The sequence below is a fragment of the Octopus bimaculoides genome, chromosome 23, assembly GCF_001194135.2.
Source record: "Octopus bimaculoides isolate UCB-OBI-ISO-001 chromosome 23, ASM119413v2, whole genome shotgun sequence".
NCBI classification, from domain to species: Eukaryota; Metazoa; Mollusca; class Cephalopoda; order Octopoda; family Octopodidae; genus Octopus; species Octopus bimaculoides.
Genome location: NC_069003.1, coordinates 21,542,177 through 21,552,158, shown reverse-complemented (window position 1 = coordinate 21,552,158; position 9,982 = coordinate 21,542,177). Strand labels below are relative to the sequence as shown.

General features: G+C 37.6%; 1 protein-coding gene across 1 annotated transcript in view; it reads left to right on the top strand.

The window, feature by feature from the left end:
- Positions 1-9,982, top strand: part of LOC106867812 (FERM, ARHGEF and pleckstrin domain-containing protein 1) — a 303,490-nt gene that overhangs the window by 79,374 nt on the left and 214,134 nt on the right. The window contains exon 2 of the mRNA XM_052976041.1: positions 176-306. The gene's annotated coding sequence lies outside the window, so the exon portion shown is untranslated. The remainder of the gene's footprint in view (positions 1-175; positions 307-9,982) is intronic.

Below are 9,982 nucleotides of genomic sequence, written 5' to 3'. Positions count from 1 at the left end.
TATATATATATATGTGTGTGTGTGTGTGTGTGCAATAGTAGAATGATGTACTATAAATTGGTACAAGTATGGGAATGTAGTTAAAAAGTTCCCTTCAGAACTACTAGATCCTGGGTTCAATCCCACTGTGTTTATTGTTTTTTATATTTATCTTTTTCTGTTTTATCATTTTTAGGATGAAATAACCTTTGATGAAATGGATTAATTTTACCGTAAACACATTGAAAGATGCTGCTGCTACTGCCAATGTCGCTGCTGCTGCTGCTAGAGGAAATGTAACCATATCTTTATACCATTGCACTTAAGGTAAGTTCACAGAAGCTACTTTGACTTAGCCTATCTGTTTCGGCCCTCTCCCCCTAAAATTGGTGGCCTTGTGCCAAAATTTGACACTATTATTATTATTATTATTATTATTATTATTATTATTATTAATATTATTATTATTATTATTATTATTAAGTGGCAAGCTGACAAAATCTTTAATATGCTGGATAAAATGCATAATGTATGTTTGATCATCTTTATGTTCTGAGTTCAGATTCTGCCTTTAGTGATACTGGGGTACAAATATACAAAGCCCAATATACTTACCATGGCTACTTGTCCTGTTAAGGGTACACCAGGCACATGCGTCACCACCATCTGTGTGTGACATAGTGATCTTGTATCAAGATAAACAACACATGACCTTGCAGGTGGGACCTAGTTAGAATTTTCTTCTGATTTAATAGTCCATCCTGCCCAAAAGGTCTGTGAATATGGGTTGTTTAAGGATGATGAACAAAGGACCCATGTTTCCAGAGGTGAATTGTTCAAACCCCAAAGAATTCCTCGCAACACATGACTATGATGCTCCCCCACTAGTTCTGCTTGTGATCAGAGATGCACATATCATCAGCCACTAAAGGACATGCTCAAGTGGTTAAGGTCAAACTGACAAGCAAATCTGTGGTAGTGAGCAGAATATTTGCTGTAGCCCATCTTTTACACCAAGACAAAACATGTATGTGACAACACTTCCAATCAGTTAAGCCATTAGAGTCACTGCTCATCATTATTATTATTATTATTTTTATTATTATTATTATTATCATTATCATTATTGCAAGCTAGTAGAATTTTCAACATTCCAGACAAAATGATGTGGCATTTTATGTCCTAACTTTAAATTCTATTGAGGTCAACTTTATTTTTCATCCTTTTGTGTTTGAAGGAATAAATGTCACTCAATTACTGAGGTCAATGTAATTGACTAGACACCTTTACTCAAAATTTCAAGTCTTGTGCCTATAATATAAAGTATTCATCATCATCATCATCATCATTGTTTAACATCCGCTTTCCATGCTGGCATGAGTTGGACGGTTTGACTGAGGATTGGCGAGCCAGATGGCTGCACCAGGCTCCAATCTGATTTGGCAGAGTTTCTACAGCTGGATGCCCTTTCTAACGCCAACCACTCTGAGAGTGTATTGGGTACTTTTACATACCACTGGCATGAGGGCCCGTCAGGTGGTACTAGCAATGACCATGCTCAAATGCTGTTTTTTACGTGGCACCTGCACAGGAGCCAATCCAGCGGCACTGGCAAGACTTCGCTTGAATGTTGTTTTACATGTGCCACCTGCACAAGTGCCAGTAAGGTTATGCTGGTAACAATTGTTATTGTAAATTAGCAGAGTTGGTAGAGCATCAAATAAAATACCTTGTAGTATGTAGCCTGGCTTTTTGGGTTCAGTGTTCAAATCCTGCTGAGGCCAACTTCAGCTTTCATTCTTCTGGGAGCAATGAAAGCACCAACCTATATTGGTGGAATCATTAGAGCATTAGAGGGACACTTCATGGTATTTGTTTTGGCTCATTGTGTTCTGAGTTCAAATCCCACCATGGCCTACTTGGGTGGTGGTCTTAATCAGTTGTCACCCCCAGGTCCTTGGGCATCTTTACTGCAGTCCACACATTTCAAGCATTTGGATCAAGTCTTTGGCTTGGGGGTGTCTCCCTCCTCTCTTGATTAAACAATAAATAAGAATTATTCTTCTAAATGGCAACAAATTAGCAAAATTGACAAGGTTGAAGAAAACACTTTGTGGTATTTAATCCCGTTGGCAAGTGCTTGTTACATGGCACAGGCACTTTTTATGTGGCACCAGCACCAGCAGGCTTGCCAAGTACCTTATGAATGAGAACCCAGGTTTGAAATTTCCCCAAGACACCTGATGAAGGCTTGGAGGGTATATCAGCCGAAACGTTGTGTTAACAACAAACAAGATGAGGACAAATATCCGTCAATTGTAAATAATGTAAATAAAGACCTTTTAGTCGGGAGAAGGTGATTAACTGAAGGAAGTGGGTGTGTTGGTCCTCTGCACAAGGATCACCCACTCTTTGGTGTTAGTGGCCTGATGTAATACATCTCAGTTCACAATGTAGGACATTAAACAAAGCCAAATTTTTCTGTTGCCACGTGTGCAAAGAGGACGTGCACCACAACAAGCCATAAAACCTAGTCCAGCATGAAAAGAAATATGATGTAAAATGATCATCATTATGATGACAATGGTGATGTATGTTTGCATGTTTACATGTATATATGTGTATGTATATGGTTTTGTTTCAGTGTGAGTGTATATATGTGTGAGTGTATTAGGAATAATTTAGAATGGGATTGATTTCAATGCATTCACGGTAATGCGATTTCCAATTTTAATTTGCTTTGAATAAATGCAGTCGTCTTTCAATGCTAATTATCCCAGTCAGTTTGTTGCTGTTCACAGAACAGCAACGCAATATCGTTAGATAAATTGGCAGGCTTGGAGATGAAGTAGAAAGAAGGAAAAAAAAGACAGTGTTGAATTGTTGATTTCTTGGCTTGGCTGCTAAATTTAAACATTTTCCCATTCTCTCCAGTTATCTACCAATGAAATAAAAGTCGAAACTAATAGAAGGCATTAATCGAGGGAAGAGCTGCTTCTTATTACTCGACCTACTAACCTATTTAATGCATCTTCCCTCAAATTATTGTTGCAAAAAATAAATACAGGGGCAACATTCTATAAAAGTTATTTGATCTGTTATCATTGGAGCAGTTAATAAATCATTTCCTCATGTTGTAGAATGGAATATAATAAAATAGTTAAGGTTTGTCATAGTTAATGTTGTGAGAAGAAACTTCTTACTTAGCTGATAATAGTTATGTGGTGAGGAGAAGAAAACATTAGTTCTAGGACCAATTTTGATTTTATCTGATTTTAATAAGTAAGGGAGACAACTCTGGACATGTTTCAGTATTATTAACCCTCCTCATTGAAAAAATCTTTCTATATTTACCATATTAGTGAAAATTGTCTGTAAGGGACAATGGTTTGAAGTTATAAGTGAAAGGGGCTTGTCAGTACCACTGATGCCTGTATTTGATTAATATGTTATTTTAGTTAGGGCTGTGGAATCGAAACAAAAAACTTCAACTCTGGCGGCACCTCCAAGTTGGACTCCTCTTTATGTAATTAAGTGATTGCGGTCTACATATCTCATAAAGCATATGCATAGGCTTGTACTTTGAGTAGGCCTATATGTTATAACTGGTTCATATTAAAGAATAAAGATGTTAGAGTCGGTATAGTTTTACTAACTATGACTCCAACTCCAGCTACCTCTTGTTTCCAACTTCACGACTCTGACTCCACAGCCCTGATTTTATTGACTTTAAAAGGGATGAAATTCCAAGTTAACTCAGTGGGATTTGAACCAAGAATATTAATTCCTTGAAGAAATGCTCCAAGGATTTTGTCAATCCTATGCCCTTTGTCAGATTATCAATAACAGAATCCCAATTACTGGTGTATAATGATTTCTATTATGTCTTTTATCATAATAATAATCCTTTCTACTATAGGCACAAGGCCTGGAATTTCAGGGGAGGAGGATGGCTGATCACACCGACCCCAGTACTTGACTGGTACTTAATTTATCAACATCGAAAGGATGAAAGTCTAAGTTGACCTTGGCGGAATTTGAACTCGAATGTAAAGATGGATGAAATGCTGCTAAGCATTTCGCCTGGTGTGCTAACAATTTTGCCAGCTCTCTGTCTTAATAATAATAATAATAATAATAATGGTTTCAAATTTTGGCTCAAGGCCAGCGAGTTTGTGGGGAGGAGTAAGTCTATTACATTGACCCCCATACTCAGCTGGTACTTATTTTATTGACCCTGAATGGTAAAGTCGACTTCGGTGGAATTTGACCTCAGAATGTAATAATAATAATAATGATTTCTTTTATAATATTGATGTCTGTCAGTAATGTAGACCAGTAGACCATAATACTAATCATGTCAGAGGTGAATTACCTAGAGAAACCATCAGTGTATCTACAAAAAAAAAATTTGCCAATTTAGGACCCCCACATTTAATAACTGACACCAAAACACTGAAGAAACAATTGTTAAGAAGTCTGCTATCACTTTTAATTTAAGGAAAACTTCGAATTTCAGTTCAATGGTCAGGGTGGAATTTGTTGCTGTTTCTTCTTCTCGTGGTTTATGTGCCAAGGGCTGTCTCTAAACTTGGCAATTTTCCTCTGCATGTAACAGCCTCTTTATAACATCCATTAATCTCCTTTCTACTTAGTTTCGTTTGACATGCTGTTTTGCAAGTAAAATATGTGGTGGTGATGGTGGAGGGACAAACGAACAAGCAATAAAGTCACTTATTAAACAATGGAAACCAAGAAAGTACCACTGTTTTGAACAAAGCCATCTAACCAAAGTAGAGAAGATGAATAGGAAAGTAAAAAAAAAAAACAAAAATAAAAAATATAGGGTATGGCTGTTTGGTAAGAAGCTTGCTTCCCAACTATATGGTTCTGGGTTCAGCCCCACTGCATGGCACCTTGGGCAAGTATCTTCTACTATAGCCCCAGGCCAACCAAAGCCTTGTGAGTGGATTTGGTAGACAAGAACTGAAAGAAGCCTATCGTATGTATGTATGTATGTGTGTGTATATATATATATATATATATATATATATATATATATAGGAGAATTTACGAAAAAAACAACAGACGAAGACAGGTGGTGTAAACAACAAATGGATGTATTAGTATAACGCTTGGGAATAGAGAGTCTTTAACGTTTCGAACCTACGCTCTTCAACTGAAAGGAACACAGAAAGAAACAAGGAGAGAAAAAAAATAGAAATGTAGTGGTCAGCGATCTATCATGGCGAATGCCGGACGTGTGTGTTGTGTGTGTCTTTCTGTCTACATTTGTCACCCATCACCATTTGACAACTGGTATTGATGTATTGATGTCTCCATAATGTAGTGGTTTGGCAAAAGAGACTGATGGAATAAGTGCCAGGCTTTAAAAAAAAAAAAAAAATAAATACTGGGGTCGATTCATTCGACTAAAAATTCTTCAAGGCAGTGCCCCAGCATGGCCACAATCAAATGACTGAAACAAGTAAAAGGTAAAAGAAAAATAAATAAATAAAAATCTAAGATAGAAATTCTGTTTCAGTTTGTGTTAGGAAAGGCATCCAGCTATAGAAAGCATGCCAAGACAGATGACTAGAGCCTGGTGCAGCCCTCCAGCTCACCAGCACCTGTCAAAATGTCCAACCCATGCCACCATGGAAAACGAACATTAAATGATGACAATGACAAAAAATGAAAAGGATAAAAAGATTCCTGTGTTTAGGTTGGTGGTATGTGGACAGAATTGTTAGAGCATTGGGAAGGAAAATGTTTGGCAGTATTTATTCCAGCTCTTTTTGTTCCGAGCCGAAATCCTGCCAAGGTCAGTTTTTGTCTTTAAAGTACCAGTCAACAAATGGGATTTGTATAATCAGTTATTACCCCCACCCCTACTTCAACCCCTAAATTTTAGGTGTCGTGCCTACCTAAGTTAGAAATAGATGTTAACCCTTTAGCATTCAGATTTCTTGGTTAAATATGTTGTTTATTTATTTGTGTTGTTTTGAATTAATCCTGCATTATCTTATAGCTTTGAGATCCCAAAGGTGTGATTGTGTATTTTTTGAATGCCATTGTAGGATAGGTGTGACAGGTCAGATATGTCCAGTATGCACATAAAGCAGGTAGAATATTTGGGTCTGATACAGCTGGTTTAAATGCTGAAGGGTTGGGCGGGGGTGATAGATTCCACCAATCTAGGTTGGTACTTTTATTGCCCCCAGAAGAATGAAAGCTGAAGTTGGCCTCAGCAGGATTTGAACACTGAACCCCAAAAGCCAGGCTACATACTACAAGGCATTTTATTTGATGCTCTACCAACTCTGCTAATTTACAATAACAATCACTTGTGTACTGGAAAAAAATCGCATGTAATATGTTTATTTCAGCTGTTTTTATTCTGAGTTCAAATACTGCCTTGGTCAGCTCTGCATTTTATCCTTCCAGTGTTTATGATATAGAACTGGGTGTCAGTGGTATCGACTAACTCTCCACTTTCCATCAAAATTCTTGATCTTGTGCATAAATTAGAAACACATATTTAGAAGTCATATGCTGGTAAGCTGGCAATATCATTAGCATACTGTGGGAAATGCTTAGCAGTAGTTTATTTGTCCTTACTTTCTGAGTTCAAATTCTGCCATAGCTGTCTTTGCCTTCTGTCCTCTTGGTGGTCGATAAAATAAATACCATTTGAGCATTTGGGTTGTTGGAACTGACTTAACTACTCCTGTGTAAGAGTATAAAAAACTGTATCCCTCTGCCAGGCCATGTTGAACCAGTTTGGTACAGAGTAGGCTCACCGAGCCTGTATGATTTCAAGTTCAAATCAATGACCTCCAGACCAGATTGTAGCTGGTGGAGAGAACATGCTGAGGCCTTCATTCTTCACTGGACTGGACATGGGCAATCCAGTCCGACCCGATCCAAAAGTACCGGCTGTAAGGGATTGAGCCAGAATCCATTGTGTTTATTAACTTAATCCTTTTCTTCCTATATTACTGTTGGAATACACTGCCTTTGTTTCAATTAATTTTGAATTCATCGTCATCATTTAACATCCGTTGTCCATGCTGGCATGGGTTGGATGGTTTGACCATGGCTAACAAGCTGGAAGGCTGCACCAAAAAAAAATTATTATTAAGCTGGTGTTTAGAACATAAATTAACATGAAATTCTGTTGGAATGTTTTGATTTAGATCACTTTAAAATATGAAGTGTGTAGGATCAGTCTCAGTGGAGGCACAATGGCCCAGTGGTTAGGGCAGCGGACTCGCGGTCATAGGATCACGGTTTCGATTCCCAGACCGGGCGTTGTGAGTGTTTATTGAGCGAAAACACCTAAAGCTCCACGAGGCTCCGGCAGGGGATGGTGGCGAACCCTGCTGTACTCTTTCACCACAACTTTCTCTCACTCTTTCTTCCTGTTTCTGTTGTGCCTGTATTTCAAAGGGTCAGCCTTGTCACACTGTGTCACGCTGAATATCCCCGAGAACTACGTTAAGGGTACACGTGTCTGTGGAGTGCTCAGCCACTTGCACGTTAATTTCACGAGTAGGCTGTTCTGTTGATCGGATCAACTGGAACCCTCGACGTCGTAAGCGACAGAGTGCCAACAACAGGAGCAGTCTCGAACAGGTTGGTATCAAAAGAGTTGAATTTCTATCCTTCTTGGTCTCACATTGGTTGAATGATGTTCTGTAAGCACTTTTTAGTAAATCTAGACTACTATATACTTAAGATCTGATTTCCTATTTACTACTAACCAAATAATCTCAGACAAATTTCCACTTTTGACTTCTGAGAGAACTGAGAAAAAGGTTGTGTAAAGAGAATTTGCTCAGTTTATTCATTTTGCTGTTAAATCTTCTCTTTTTCCTTTGATACCAAATCCACCAGAGACAGCTTCTGGTTCTAAACTTTCCATTTCAAAAACCTTCCTTCATAAATATATATAAGAACTCAACACCAATTTCGTAATGGAAAGAATAATTAATTTTAGTAAAGCTTTTTAATTTTTTTTTTATTATCATTATTAGTTTCCAAATTAATTGAAATGTTGGATAGTGTATCTCATTAGAAATCTAGTCACGAACAGATTAAATATTGGTTTAGCTTGAATCTTGTTGAGATTATCAGACATTGAGTACATGGAGAGCCTGCACAAGGTCATTATTCCATTTGCTAGAAATAACAGTCAAATGTTTCTTTCTTATCACTATACCACAATGGTTCTTTGGGGAGTTGTAAGCTCACAAGAAGATGTTAAATATTAAGGGGTTACTAAGAGATGCTGCATGTTTATGGGAAGCAGGGCCATTACATTTCTTAGAAATAAATTATTTAGACCAGGTTCAATAATTTAAACACATTTTCGAAAAAAATCTTTGTTGGGATTAACATATGCATTGGACATTGTGTATTCAGTGAGTAGAAGTTTGATTGATGACGCACCAAGATTAAATATGCTTTTATTATATAAATTTTCATCTCCTTTAGTTATTTCTAGGAACACAAGTTCTAGCAAATATCTAAAAAGCAGCTCAATCTAGAGACAATTATATCATCATCACTGTTTAACATATGTTTTCCATGCTGGCTTAGGTTGGATGGTTTGACAGGAGCTGGCCAGCCAGAGAGCTGTCCAGGCTCCGACTGTCTGTTTTGGCTTGGTTTCTATGGCTGGACGCCCTTCCTAACACCAACCACTTTGCAGAGTGTGCTGGGTGCTGGCATGCTTGTTCTTTACTTGTTGCCAGTATGAATGCACTTTACATGGCACCAGCATGAATGCCTTTTATATGGTGCCAGCATGATATGATTTGGATAATAAGCCACTGTACAGGATTAGCTTCTGTTGGATTAAAATAACTGCTGATTTACATTTGTTTCCTTTCTTCCTATTTTTTTTTTTTTGTCACAAATCATAGAATATGGTTATTTGTAAACCTCATATAGTGAAAAGGGCCACTGTATTACAAAACTGTTGAGAACCCCAGTTCAGCAATCTTTAAAACAAAGTAGTGGAGGTGCTTGGGCATATTATTTGATACATTTGATAATTTGAGAGAAATTGTTTGAAAAGACTGGATGGGCAATGTTGAATCGTCTTTGATAATAAACAGATCTGCTTAACTAGGATTAAGCAGCAGCAACATCCTCTTTTGATTTTTTGGTTTGAGAAGGAAGTTCAGCACCCACAACTCTTTAGCATTCAGATTATTCCATTAAGTGTAATCCCTATTTATTTACATTGTTCTAAGTTAATCTTGTAGCTTTAAGATTTCAGTGATGTGATGGTTTATTTTTAGAATGACATTGTAGGGTAAGTGTGAGGAAACCAAACCCAGTCAGTTTGAACATAAAGTAGGTAGAATATTTTAGCCGGATATAGCCGATTTAAATGTTAAAGGGTTAAAGTTTCCAAGGTTGGAAGAAGTAAGGAAAAAGACGGGGTTACTCTCAAACCAAGGATTTTGTTTTCAGTAATTAGCAAGGAAGGTATTACTTATGAATTATTAATAATATTAGGTCCTCTGACTGACAGGTATTTTGTTTTACCAATTCTGAAAGGTGAAAGTTGACCATGGTGAGATTTGATCTCAGAATGTAAAGAGTTGAAATGTAACTAAACACCACAAGACACTCCAATGTGCCTGACATTCTAATGTTTCCATCATGCCGTTATTAATCAGATCATTAACCTCCCCACCCAGTCTATTGGCCCATGTTGTTGACAGGTAAATCCCTTAAGGACTGACAATTACTTGAGGTGAGACATCAATCTCTCTCTCTTTTTTGTGATATTTAATTTGATATATACAGCCCCTAGTGTCTGCTCCCTTCTTGGGTCAGCTGTTCTAACTTTCACTTTTAATTGATATCATTATTCTCTTTCCTTCTCCCCCGCTCTCTCCCTCCGTCTCCCTCCCTCTCCCTCTCCCCCTCCCTCCAGCTATCTATCTTCTTTTATTGTTTACTTGTTTCAGTCATTAGACTGCGT